Raw genomic sequence first — 15124 nt, 5'->3', positions numbered from 1 at the left:
ACATAATTTTTCTCAACACACACCACAATGTTTCATTTTTGCCCTTAGTCCCACACAACTTAGTACACACCTTAAACAACCTACCTGTCTATATATATATATATATATATATTTCTGCCATCCCATACTCAACATCACAACACTATACTACACAACCTTTCACACAAACCAAACCAACCATTCGAAAAATAGAAAACACTACTAGTTGTATTATCACAGCTTAGAACAAGAAAATGATGAGCCTCGGCACTAATGGTTATGCTTCACCGGCGGCGAGGAAGATGGTCGGAGCAGGCTACGATGTAGCGGAGGGCGTCGACATAAGGGGACGATACATCGAAGAGTCTGGAGGATTTTGAAAAAGGATGCTTTGCAATTTGTCGTTGAATTGCAAAGGTTGTTTAGGAACCATTTTAAGTATGCAATGGAGTGTAGGAAGGAGGCCAAGATGAGGTATAATGTTGGGGCGCTGCCGGGGTTTGATCCGGCTATGAGTTGTGTGAGGGAGGGGGACTGGACATGTGTGCCTGTGCCGTGATCTGTACTCTCGCAATCTTCGAGGTGATGGGGTTGATAGAGGGTTGACGGCGGCGAGGGTTTGTGGTGATGGGAATTTGCTGGAGCTGAAGAGGGACGACGAGGCAGTGACGGTGAAATGGCGGCGGTTGCAGCAGTGGTGGCTAGGGTATGGTTTGGATTTGTATTCAACTAAGGTGTGTATTTAGTTATGGTCATTTTGGTCATTTTAGGTAAGGTCATTATTGTAATAAAAAATAAAAAAAATTAATACTGTGCCTTGAGACCAAATGTGGTGTGTAAATAGAGGCACACAAACCCTCATTTTAAAATTATTAAATTTTCTAAATTTTAAACAATTAAGAAAATTCACATTAACTAGCTTCCATTTATCTTTTATTTTACAATTCCACATCGGAAAAACATTACAAGAAATCTAGGCTATTGTGATGAAATTTGGTGACAAAAATTGTTTTTGTCTTAAAATTTAACCTAAAGATGACGAAATATTAATTTTGTCATGACGAAAACAAATTTTTGTCTGCAAATATGAGGCACTAATTTCGTTTGCATTAGTGCTAATTGTTTTAGCTCATTGGAGACGAACATTTTTGTCACAAAATATTTTTTTTTTTGCGACGCCTATAAATTCCCTATTTATTAAACGATGTTGTTGCATATTTCCATTTATGAGGCAACAAATATATTTTTGTCTACGAAGGATAAGTTATGGAAGACGAAAATATTTTGTCACCAATAAACACTCCATCATGCAGTCAATGTCGTTCATCTTTCTATTAAATGGGTGACAAATATATTTTTGTTTCGGAAGAATAAGTTGTGGGAGACGAAAATATTTCGTCACTAATAAATTTTGATTGATTGTGCGACGAATATATTTTTCATCTCATAAGGTTAAGTTGTGGAAGACAAAAATATTTCGTCACTAATAATAAATTCTCTATTCTTGTATTTAAGGAGACAAAAATATTTTATGACTAATTATTTCTCTTTATTAAAATGCCGTGGTTTTGTGTTTGGGAGTACTAAAACCGTGACCCCAAGAGACATACTCTGACCCTTATCACTTATTTTCATGTACACGGACACTGAAGTCGTGACCCAAGAAGACACTTTCTACAAACCCTCATTTCTCATTCGCACTTGAGCCTACTCATCTTTCATAAGTATTGGTATCGTGACTCAAGAAGGCCTCTCTTTTGTCTCACACTTAAGCCCTTCGTGCATGCCAGTATTGAAGTTATTATCCAAGAAGGCACCCTATGCAAACCCATTATTTTGTCTCACAGTGAAGGCCCCTGTTGCACGCAAGCATTTTTTTTCATTATCTGAACCAACTCTACCCTTTCTATCTAGAAAACCCATTTTGGAAAAATCGAAGGTCAAAACCTCTCTCCACAAAAAAAAGAAAGAAAAAAAGATAATTAATGTAGCTATTTTTTTGTGAGAAAAAATACAAAGAAAAAAAAATAATAAAACATTTTTAATTTTCGAAATTAATAGAAAACATTACCTTATTTAGTATGGAGTTTTCAATATTTAATCCGTATTTTTTTAGTGAGCATTTTAAAATATTATATATATATTTTTTTCTTTTTTTACTTTGTAGATCTCTTTAATTTAGATAAGGGCAAATTGCAACAATTGTCTCTGTATTTTGGTCCTTGTGTCATATAAATGGCATGTGCCATATTTTATTAACCTTGGTGAGTTAATTTCAATCAAACACTAACGGCATTATTAATGGATCAAATTGACACAAATTTAAACTTAAGGATCAAAATTGTGCCAATTGAAAAAATAGGTGACCAAAATGATACAAAAGACAAAGTATAGGGACTACCTGTGTAATTTGCCCTTTAGATAAACTTAAAAAGTAAAAAATTTACGAAAAACTAGAAAAAATTCACTACTTACCAAAAGATATAAAAATTTAGTATATTGCCATTTTTTTTATTGATTTTTTCATAAGTATTTTACTTTTTAAGTATTTTAAATTAGGTGTATCTAAAAAAAAAAAAACTCCAACTTGATTTTTTTCATATTATTGTTGGCTAGTTTTTGAACTTTTAATTTTTTTTTGATTTAAATTCTCATAAATTATTTTTAAATGGATTTTCGTTTGTCTTTGTTGAACATTTTTCATATTTTAGTTAATTTTTATTTTTTACTTTTTAGATGTACAACTAAAATTTTTAAAAAAGAGACTAAAATATAAAAAAAAAAATACTAAGGCTTGCAATTAATTTAAAAACTATTTTAAAAAATGAAACCAAATAAACCCTTTTAATTTTGTTATAAAAATCAAAAGAAGGGATTTTTTTTTAGAGACAAAAATTTTAATTTGATAAGAAATTTTTTTTGTCACCAATAGAAACTAAATATTTGGCGCCACACAAAAAAAATTAGGCGCCCAAACTTGGTGATTGGTGACAAATTATTTTGTCTTAAATTTTTTTTTTTTTTTTGGGGCCTATTGTAAACAAGAAAAACTTCCTCACAAAAAATATGTAGAACAATTGATACATATTTGAAGACAATTTGGCTAAGAAGTTGAAGGGTTGTGGATATTCAAGACCATCAAATTTCATTTGTCTCGCTTGTTACCTCGGCTCTTTCTCTGGTTTCCTTGGCTCTTTCTCTAGTTTGCTTACCGTTGCAACCCACGGCAGAGGGACCAGCTCTTTACCGAAGCATTCTTCCACAATCTGATTGGAAGGGACTCTCACGGTACACATGTATCTCTGTTTCCTTCCCTCTCTTCCCTCCCATTTTGAACCCTAGGTTTTTTCTCTGATATTTTCATTTTGTTTCTGTTGTTCGTGTGTTGTTCTAATGGGTCTGAAATGCTTGGATTTTCTCTGTTCTCTGTTCTCTGTTAAATAAACTAAGCTATCGGTTTGTCATTGCGAATAAAATAAAATCTGAGCACAAATTTCAAACCAAACTACTCCCAGATTTCATGATAATTTAAAGACCCAATTTTTGGATAGCTTTCAACATGTAAATCACGAAGCTCCCAAGTTAAAACATGACTAAAAGTGAAATTGCATAAAATTTTTTTTTTTTTTAAAATTCGTAGGTTAGTTTTGTACTGTCTCTCTCTGTTACTATTTGTTGTTCTTATTTGTTGGAGCTTCTCTATCTTTATTTATTTACTCTTTTTTTTTTTTTTTTTTTTTTTTTTTTTCTAGATGAATTGGAATTGGAGTTAGTTAATTGTTATCTCATTTAGTGAACTTACTGGGTTTGTGGTATTCTTTTGCAATGTGGGAATTATAATTGCACTGGGTGTTTGCTAAGAGAGAGATAGATGAATAATAATGGCTTGTTTGGGTGTGATGTGAATTGTTCTTATTTTTTATCTTGTATCATTGCCTTAGGAAATTTTTTTTTCTTGGCTGGAATAGTTCTATTTCCGTCCTAGGCACACAAACAAACCCTCTTTCCTTCCCTCTCTTAAGCCAAGAATGCTCCATCTAATTGTGTGCCTGTGAGGTCTTTGTTAAAAGTTGTAAGCCAATTGGCGTTTCTTCCAAATTTAGGTCATACCATGCATGTGTCACTTGCCTGCTAATATGTAAATTCTGATTTGAATCTTTTTTACATATGACCTAGTATATACTCTGCAATGGTGGATTTTGAACCTCTTTCCCTCTTTGATTTTGGCTGCAGTTGGGGTCTGTCTGCTACAGGAGTTGTTGGCTGCTGTGTCATAGGGGAGTTTGGTTTTGTAATGTTGCTGTAATGTTGTTGTGTCCCTGCTGCTACTGTATTGGTGTTGTTTTTTTTTTTCATTTTTTCTTTTTTTCCTTGGTTGCTCTTGATTGGTTTGTCTTCCTTTGTTGCTTTCTGTGTAGTGGTATGTTTTTGCCAATCATTATGTTCTTGTCATTCTCTGTGGGTAGTAAAACATTATATATATAATACAAATAATGTATATAATAATTTAGTTGTTGTTGCTGCTGCTACTGGTCTGTTGCTGGTGTTAGGTTTTCTGCTGGTTTTCTGGGCTGCTACTAGGTCTAAAAGTTCAGGAACCAGAGCACCAAGCGCTGCAAGCATGGCCCAGCGAGCATGCAGTATTTCAAAGCTGCAAAAAAACAAAGACAAAACAGATCACTGGGCAGTTACAATTTAGGTAGAAAATATCGTTCACCATCACTAGTAAGTATAATTACAATATTCACCCTCAATCAAGCCTATCATATCTAGGACATCATACTGCATTTTACAAACTATAAATAATGGTAACATCCGCTTTTCTCCACAGTAATACATTCATGTCACAAAATTCTAATAATTGATTAGGATATTTGGTTAGCCATTGTTTGAAACAAGTAACGGTTACTATTTCATTGCTCATGTAAGACCTCCCAGATGATAGCCACACTAAGTCTGCACTGCAAACTCTATGCCACAGTTCAAACTTTAGTGATAGGAAATCTGCATTCATATCCATAAACTGACTCTGTTGGCCAAACATTAACTACACATAGCCACATAAAAATTAAAATTAAAATTAAAAAATTTGTTGTGCCAAGAGACAAACATTAAGAAAAAATGATACATACTTGAAATATTTCTGGAAAGCCACAGGATCCCTACTTAAACCTGCAATATCAAAGCCATAGTTCCGAGGTAGTTCTCCAGTCAAATATGAAGGATAGTCTATGAAATTGGTTCCTCACCAACTTTCTTGGCTTGAGCTTGTTTATGTTTGTTCTCTTGCCTCCTCTTTATTGATGTAATTCATATATGTTATATATGGCTTTCTCATCAATAAAGTTTCTTGATTTGCTGATCAAAAACAAATAATATATATAATAATATGAATTTCAATTTTGATATAAGCTCAAATTTTTTATAAACAATTCAATTATGAGTTGGTTTGTGATAAGAATATAATATAACTAATAATTGTTTGTCTTTTTAATAGTTTAATCTTTTGAATGAGTTGGTAATTAACAATTTAATATAATATCAAAATAGATAATGATTTTATGTTTAAAAATATTTTAATAATTTGATTGTATACTTGAGATAAATTAGAATTTATTTATGGATCAACTAAGAAAGAAAGTTGAGCCTAATAATTTATTCACCATTAGTCAATATTGTACTTTGCAACTTTACTACTTAAATATATTCCATCTCAAGTTATGTTATATATTTGGAGAACTAAGGAGAGATACTCATGGATTTTTATTAGAGATAGACGAAGTCATATGATTTTCTTTGTATGATACACATTGTGCATTCCTAAATGGAATAGGTTAATAGTACACATGATGCATTTTATGACATAGACAAATTAAAAAATAATGATAGAGAATAGAGCTGACGAACAAAATGAAAAGGCTGACGAACCTGATGTGGATTACAATATGGATCTTGATGTGGCCTAGGATTTGAAGTTATTTTGCACTTTCTATATGAACATTGTTCTTAATTAATGTAGTTGAATTTCAGTTGTGGGGTTCATCCACTGTTATGTAGGTTTATCGTTGATTGGTCATATTATGTGTCTGATGGTTTTTTAATTTATTTGTTCTATGATATGTAAAAGGTAAAAACAAAAATCATCCATCTCACTCTAGCCATATTTCAATGATTTAGAGCCTATATAATATATCCACTTGCTGAGATTGTTGTTACTTTATGCTTTATGTGTAGAAATATATAATTATCTTTTATTTACATCTAATGTTCAATTATGCTTATAAACCTAAATAATGTTCAATTATGCTTTATAGTTGGGCAAAATGGACACTACAAAAAAACAGTTGACCAAACCAAGTACCTCAACTAAGAAGGTAGCGAACTATGAGAAACAAAGAATGAAGACAATTAATAAAAACCGTGAGAGAATGAATGCTCTAGGAGTGAAGAATATAACTTGTTTGAAGGTTGCGGTTCAACATAAGAAATTGAGGAAGGAAAAACAAATACCAATTGAGGAAAATGATGATGATTATCGACCTTCAGAGGCCGAAGATGGCAATGACACTGAATCCTATGATTCGTTTGAGCATGAGGTACTATGCATTTATGCATTGTGAAATATATTCTTTCTTGTTACTTTCAATTCATACACACATATACATGTATATCTTTGTACATATGTTTATATTTTATTATGTTTTTCAGTTGTTAGAGATACCATCGAGAGCCCGTTCACAATCTCATCTGGAGGCATTGACCCACGCATCAGAATAGGGGGATACCTCTTCACGTCCTGAGGTGGGTAGCCATCCCTTACCACCTCTCAATGTGGAGCCTCAACTTGAGGTGACTACTAGTAATACTATTGGTAAGACACTCTTTATTTACATTGATTTGAGATCTTAATTAAATTTGTTCACATACTATTTCAATATTATGGCTTTACAAATCAGCTACTAAGCGTGTTCGTGGCCCGACTCGAGGCAAAGAGGTTCAAGGCCTTGTTGATAGAGATGGAAAGCTTAACGTGCCTATCCCTCTAGAATTTCGTGCACCGGTAGGGAACTATGCCTCAAAACTAGCCTCAAAGATTGGTGTAGAAGTGCGAACATGTTTACTAGATTGAAGTGTTCGTAGGTGGAAGTATGTTGATGCCTCCGTTAAGGAGGCGATGTTTCAACGTTTGAATGTAAGTTCACTGTCTACTCTGTTATAGGACATTTTACTCATCTTTATAATAGGTTAGAAATCTTAATTATTTATTGTAATTTTTTTTATTTTTTATTTAGGAATTATCTATGACTTATCTATTTTTTGCAGGATCAATTTGATTTACAAGGAGACTCAGTTGATATAGAAAAGGCAATGAACAAAAAATTTGGTCGGAGATTGAGTAATCATACCTATAGGCTGCACAAACAATTCATGGAGTTGAAGGAAGCTAAAGGGGAGGAGTACGCAAGAAACCACCCATCGAAGGATGTCGATCTTACCAAGTGGATAGATCTTATTGATAAAAAGTGAAACACTAAAGAATTTCTTGTAACATTTTCGTTTTTTTATTATATTAGCGAAGAAAGAATTTGATTAGAATAGGGAGAGATTCCAAAAAAACTAGAAAGAACACAATCAATTTAAAGGCTCACATAATAGGAAACATAATAAAAACCAAATAAGTGAGAAAATGAGAAAGGGAAACTATTAAACATGGATTGAAAGGCTCACATAATAGGAGATTAATTAATGGTTCTTTAAAGTGCACCTTTCACATCTTAGAATAAAGAACTAAGATTTCTGTTTCTACGATTGTATTTATCTAGAAAACTTTTTCTATGAACCATAGAGTGCATGCTTTGAGTTAGGACAATCGTTCCCAACTACTGTAGAGTATTTGGCCTGGTATGTGCCTTTACTATTTTTTGGTTGTTCTTGGGTTTGGTCTAAAGCTTCATGATAATGGTAAGCAACTAGCTGAGTAACTAATACAGGGTATTGAGACAGAACTTGAGATTTGATAGAGTTGTGGAAGAAAGAAAGGGTTATGAGTTTGGTGTCAGTAAATGGTCCATATCTTGTGAAATGCAAACGGATTTTTTTCACAATCTATCTTGCCCATGCTTATATGCCCCCTATTTGTGAATGGTGTAAATTTCTCTTTTTTTCTTTTTTTGCCCACAAAAATCATCTTATGATGAAATCTCACCAAGTCCTCTAATCTATTTTTCAAAGAATTGAATGATACTAGTGAATAATTTGAAATATCTTTTAAGTTGAAATGATATATAGGAAAAGGATAGAGAGGAACAATGCAATTCTTTCTAGGAACTCAATTGGTACCCTAGCATGTAGATTATTGAGTTTGGAGCAGCATATTATGTGATAATTGGCATGCATCAGTTTTCAAATCTCATTTGATTGTGTAAATTTCTTATTACCAAGTATGTGTCAAATCTGTCTTATTTAGGTGTTCGACATAATTTTGTGTATTGTGGTTGTGGTATTGTTGCTTTCTTGAATACTTTGCAGTTTGAACTTATATTGGTTTCCATGTAACTTACCCGAACATTTTTATATATTACTTTATTATCAAGCATTAAATTTTTCTTACTAATGATACATTTCATTGTTATATTGGTACATTCTTCCTTACAGGAATAATCAAAAGCCAACATATTTGTCTTACTAATTATACATTTCATTGTTATATTGATCATTCTTCCATATAGGAACAATGAAAAGCCAACACCACAAACAGAGGAAAGATGAGTACAAAACATAGGTGTGGTTCTAGGTCAATCCCTGTTAGAGTAGAAAAACTAGTATGTATCCTAGCACTTTAAGAATTATATTAGATTCTTAGTTTTATTTATTGAATATTTGGTCTATCAAATTAGACATGAGAAAAGAAGATGCTACCTGATCTAGAAGAGTTTTATAAGGAAACTCATTATAATGAGAAAACACATGAGTGGATCTCGTCTAAAGCTCAGGGTAATTATGTGAGTATATATCACAATTTTTATTAATAAAATTTTAGAATACTATTTGTTATAATCTTATTTAATTTTCTAATAATTATTTAATTATTTAATATTTGATAGAAAAATATGATACAGACACAGGCTGATTATCTCTCACAATTGGGATCAATCTCTTTGACTGCAGAAGAATTGTTAATCAAAGTTCTAAAGCCAAGGTCTGGCTACGTGAAGGAACTTGGCATGAGATCTTCATCCTCTTTTAGGAGGACCATTACCATATATGCTGAAATAAATGATTATGTGAAGCGTCTTGATATGCAAATAGAGACACAGAAGGAACAAATACAAATGCAGAACAATAAAATAAAAGATCTTGAAGAGGGTAGGAAGAAGCAAGGGGAGATAATGGCAGATGGCGTCAACTTTCTGAGGAGGAAAGGATTCATTGGACACTTTGGAAGTGGAGGGGACTCATCTACAAGTGAACATACTTCTTGGTAAAGTATATTAATTTTAATATAACAAATTTTATAAAAGAATATATGTTTGAAGAATTAAGAAGTAATGAAAATATGCATAGGACACCCAATTTGTACAGGTGCACTGGATATATAAATTGTGAATTAGTCTAAAAAATACTTTTTTCTCCATACTTAAAGCTTAAAAAAAGGCCGTCGAAATGCTAAATTATCACACAACTACAGATTTGTACAAGAACCAACAGAAACACCTTAGAAGGAACCAATATAAATTGTATGAACTTACAGCACATTAATGGGATGCATCATTTGTGAATTAGCCTTAAAATTAATTTTTTGTTTCATAATCTCAAAAAAAGTTTGTTAGAGGGATAAATTGTATAATTGATCTAATTGTAAATTCATTAGTTACTAATGTTTTTAATCTTTTGTATAATTGATTAGTTACTAAAACTTTTTAATTTATTTTTTTGCAGATTGGATAGGGTGGCATTTTTGACGTGCAACAATGATCTAATTTGCTTGAATGTTCATTTTTGTTTGATAAGGATACACATACTTTGTGGAGTTGCACTAGCTATTGTTGGATGTTTGGTGGAATTGCACTAGTTATAACTGTTGGATATTTTGTGGACATTGCACTAGTTATAACTGTTGGATATTTCGTGGATATTGAACTATTTTATTTTATTAGGATGAAATTATTTGTAATGATGAATGAATATTTTCATTTTGTTAATTCGTAAATGTATTGATTTATAGCGTGTTAAGTTGTGATAGAATTGTTATATTAAAAAGGTTTCAACATGAACATGGTTATATTTGTTGAACTAAAATTCAGATTTTGATAAAATAAGTATATAATGTAGAAAAAAATATTATGGAATTAGTGACAAAATTTTTCATCCCTAAAGAAGGTTTTTTTTGTCCCTTATTTGGACTAGGTGGATGACTAATTTTGTCATGAATTCTTTATTTCGTCACTAAATGAATTTGTCATGACGAAAAATAGTCACATTTTGTCACTATTACTCTCAATGTGTGACGAATTTTTTTTGACATTATTTAATAATTTTTAATGATGAATTTTTTTTTTGTCTCTATTGGTAGCTTCTTTGACAAATTTTTTTCCGTCTTCGTTTATGTTAAACGCGACAAAATTATTGTCTCTACTTCTTATATTTATGACAAAATACTTTTGTCTCTAATTTTTTCTTGTAATGACAAAATATTTTGTCACTAATTACTTACAAGTACGTTCCCAATAGAGTGTATTGGAGACAAAAAAAATCGTCACAAATTTATCCTTTTCAATGACGAATTTATTTTTTTGTTTCTAAGACCTTTTAGTGACGACACTTTGGCAACAAAACAGGTGACGAAAACTTTTCATTGTAATTAGTTTGGGTGACGAAATGTGTATATTTTGGGACAAATTTGTTTCGTCTTTAAATCCCAAATTTGTTGTAGTAAGAAAGAAAAATTGAATTGTTTTATGTACATAAAATGAATCTTATACTCTCATTTATATAAGTAAAAGGAGATTTTAGTTAGAAGCCTATGATCAATATCTCATACTAATTTTTTTAATTTTAAACAATTAAGAAAATCCCCATTGGATAGTTTTTATTTAACTTTTGTTTTACAATCCCACATCGAGGTTTTGATTTTAAAAATAATTTTGTATGAGGTTATGAAACTCTCATAATATCTTTCCTTAAAAGTATTTTTTTGTAAAATATACAGATATATTGATAATCTCAACAACACTCTTACTGCTCCTTAATACAAAAATTATGAGATAATTATGATAATTTTAAATTAGTATTTAAAATTTATAAATCATGGAATAGATTATTATAATTTTAAATTTATATCGTGTTAATTTTAATTTTAAATTAATAGCTTGTTTTTAAATTTTAATAAAATAAAATTTAAAAGTTTTAATTAATTAATTTTTGTGTAAGTTGGTTGATCTTTTGACCTAACCGGTTAAGCTAAATCATTTTTGATTTGAATGATTTGCTGGTTTAACTGTGATTTTACCGGTTTTACCAAAATACACTCGTTAGATTTATTTGATTCGAAATAAATTAAAGATTGACTCAAATAAAGATTGAAAGGTTTGGATTGCTTGATTAGAAATAAACTTTTTGCTTAAATAATTGTTAATTTTTGTTTTACAATCCCACATTAGAGAAAAAAGAAAAATAAAAAGTGAATTATTTCACTTATATAAAGTAAATCTTATAAAGAGGTTTTGAGGAATAAGCCTTTTAGGACCTCCAACCTCTCCTAAAATTATTGAATTTTCTTAATTTTATATAATTAAAAAAATTTGCATTGGCTGGTTTCTATTTACCTTTTATTTTACAATCTCACCTCGGGAAAAAAAAAAAAAAAGTGAATTGTTTCACTTACATAAAGTGAATCTTATGCTCCCATTTATATAAATTATTGAATTTTCTTATTTTAAATAATTATGAAAATCCTCATTGGTTAGCTTCTATTTAACTTTTATTTTATAATCCCACATCAATAAAAGAAGAAAACAATGAATTATTTCACTTACATAAAGTGAATCTTATGCTCCCATTTATATCCATTTATATAAGCAAAATGAGATTTTTAGTGAAAAGTCCTATGATCAATATCTCATACCAATTTTATTTATTTATTTATTTATTTGTCTTAATTTTAAACAATTAAGAAAATTTCCGTTGGCTAGCTTCCATTTAACTTTTATTTTACAATTCCACATAGAGGTTTTCATTTTAAAAATAGTTTTGTATGATATCTTGAAACTCTCATAATATTTAACTTTAAAATAATTACAATCCCATATCGAGAAAAAAAATGAAAAAGTGAATTATTTCAATTGCATAAAATGAATCTTATACTCCCATTTAATATTGTAGTATTGTGCATGTTTCAGTTCAAGATGGTTTAAATTTTAAAATAAAATTTAAAAGTCTTAATTAATTAATTTTGCTATAAATTGGTTGATCTTTTGACTTAGCCGATTAAGCTGAATCATTTTCGGTTTAACTGATTCACTGGTTTAACCGCGATTTTAACTGTTTTATCAAAATATATTGCTCAGATTTATTTGATTTGAAATAAACTAAGATTGACCTGTTTAAAAATTAAACGACTGAAATTGCTTGATTAGAAATGAACTTCTTGTCTAAACAATTGTTAACTTTTATTTTACAATCCCACACGTCTAACCAACTGTTAACTTTTATTTTACAATCTCACATCAGGTAAAAGAGGAAAAAATGAATTGTTTCACTATATAAATCTTATACTCCCATTTAATATTGTAGTGTTGTGTATGTTTCAGTTCAAGACAGTTTAAATTTTAAAATTAAAATAAAATTTAAAAATTTTAATTAATTAATTTTTGTATAAGTCTTAATTAATTAATTAATTTTTGTATAAGTTTGTTAGTCTTTTAACCTAGCCGATAAGGTAAGCCGTTTTCGGTTTGACTGATTTACTGGTTTAATCGTGATTTTAGCAGTTTTTTCAAAATATATTGGTTAGATTTGTTTGATTCGAAATAAATTAGAGATTGGCCAAATCAAAGATTAAACGACTGAGATTGCTTGATTTGAAATAAACTTTCCACCTAAACAATTGTTAACTTTTATTTTATATAATCTCACATCGAGAAAAGAAGGAAAAAGTGAGTTATTTCACTTATATATAAGGAAAATGAGATTTTAAGAGAGCAGTTTTCTAGGAGTTTCAAACCATCATTCTAAAATTATTGAATTTTCTTAATGTTAAACAATTACGAAAATTTTCATTGGTTAGCTTCCATTTAACTTTTATTTTATAATCCCACATCGGAAAAGGAAGGAAAAAGTGAATTGTTTCATTTACAAAAAGTGGATCTTATGCTCTAATTTATATAAATTATTAAATTTTCTTAATTTTAAACAATTAAGAAAAATTCTCATTGGGTAGCTTCCATTTAACATTTATTTTACAATCTCATATCGAGAAAAGAAGGAAAAAGTGAATTGTTTTACATAAAGTGAATATTATGCTTCTATTTATATAAGCAAAATGAGATTTTTAGTGAGAAACCTTATGATCAATATCTAATACTAATTTTTTTAATTTTCTTAATTTTAAACAATTAAGAAAATCCCGATTGGCTAATTTTCATTTAATTTTTATTTTACAATCGATATAGAGGTTTTGGTTTTAAAAATAATTTTGTATGAGATTTTAAAACTCTTATGATATCTCTCCTTAAAAGTATTCTTTTGTAAAATATATGGATATATTGATAATCTCGACGTCACTCTTACTACTCTTTAATACAAAAATTATGAGATAATTATGATAATTTTAAATTTGTATTTAAAACTTAAAAATCATGGGATAAATTATTATAATTTTAAATTTATATTTTGTCAATTTTAAATTTAAATTAATAGATTGTTTTTCATATTTTAGTGACTGTTTAAATTTTAATAAAAAAAATTTAAAAGTTTTAATTAATTAATTTTTGTTTAAGTTGGTTGTTATTTTGACTAACTAATTAAGCTAAATCATTTTTTGTTTGAATGATTTGGTAGTTTAACTGTGATTTTAGCTTTTTTACATGTTACGATAAATTTTTTCTTACTTATTAAGTTTTTAATTTTTTTTTAATTATTTCCCTTTCAAAAACCAATATGACAATTTTTTAAAATTCATATATTTTTATTCTAAAATAATGAAGTACTAGAACTATGTCATTTTTTTTTATAACAAAACATAATTTTAGTTATTAATTGTCAATGCAACAATTTTAATCTATCTATACTATATATTATAGTAAAGGAACATTTAAAACAAAATTCTTAAACTTATATATAAAATTTTATTTACGAGAGATAAAATATAAAAAAAATTAAATATAATTATTGTATTTTTAATAAATAATATATTATTTTATTCTGTACATAGCACGGGTGATATCCTTGTATCCTTTATATAAAAATGCATATTTTATGTTGTTTATTTTTGTGTTTTTGCTTCATATATATGTATTAATTTCGGTCTATTTGTTCTTATTAAAAAGAAAATCAATATAATTATTATATCAAAATTGTCATATTTATTGTATTTTTTCAAATCTGGGGTCAATGTAATTTACCCTAATGTTGTGTTTGGTTGAAGGATTTGGCGAGGGATTTGGAAAAAGAAATGGAAAAGGTAGGTGAAATATGAATAAAACATACCTACATTTCATCTAGTTTCACACGCCTTTTCCATTTTTCTTTCCAAATCCCTATTTAAATTTCCCAACCAAACACAGCGTAAGTATTTTTTATATTAATCTTTCCAGTGAAATTTTGGTTATTTTTTCTATTAAGCCGTTCAACCGAAGGGATTCGCGCACAAATAGATTTCTGATGCGTGGAACATTTAATTGATGGAGAACTCATTAATGTGCTCATCAATGATGAGAGTCATCTGGGAATAATATTTTCCTATGAGGCTTTCTAGTTTGGATAAGAGGAGCTGTTGTGGTATAAGCTTTTTGGTGATGGACAGGGCTTCAGTGAGCAGAGTCCCAAGTTACCGTCACTGCTAAGGCAGTGAACAAAACTGATGATATTGATATTGAAGGCATGTTTATGTTTTGTAGAAAAACAGACATGGGGTTTCTCTAGGGTT

General features: G+C 29.6%; 1 long non-coding RNA gene across 3 annotated transcripts; it reads left to right on the top strand.

Annotated features, from left to right (window-relative positions):
• The first annotated feature begins 3035 nt into the window (after positions 1 to 3035).
• Positions 3036 to 8085, top strand: LOC114265708 (uncharacterized). Of its 3 annotated transcripts, XR_014331048.1 has the most exons (6): positions 3036 to 3275; positions 4213 to 4281; positions 6294 to 6575; positions 6688 to 6850; positions 6936 to 7171; positions 7303 to 8085. It is a non-coding gene; the product is annotated as an uncharacterized LOC114265708 (long non-coding RNA). The 3 variants fall into 3 exon arrangements; XR_014331047.1 differs by having other exon boundaries at positions 3036 to 3267; positions 6688 to 7171; XR_014331046.1 differs by having other exon boundaries at positions 6688 to 7171.
• Positions 8086 to 15124: the final 7039 nt, after the last annotated feature.

Source organism: Camellia sinensis, chromosome 5 (assembly GCF_055761805.1).
Source record: "Camellia sinensis isolate YWXY chromosome 5, ASM5576180v1, whole genome shotgun sequence".
NCBI lineage: Eukaryota > Viridiplantae > Streptophyta > Magnoliopsida > Ericales > Theaceae > Camellia > Camellia sinensis.
Note: the sequence above shows the minus strand (reverse complement) of the source record. Positions and strands in the feature narration are given on the sequence as shown.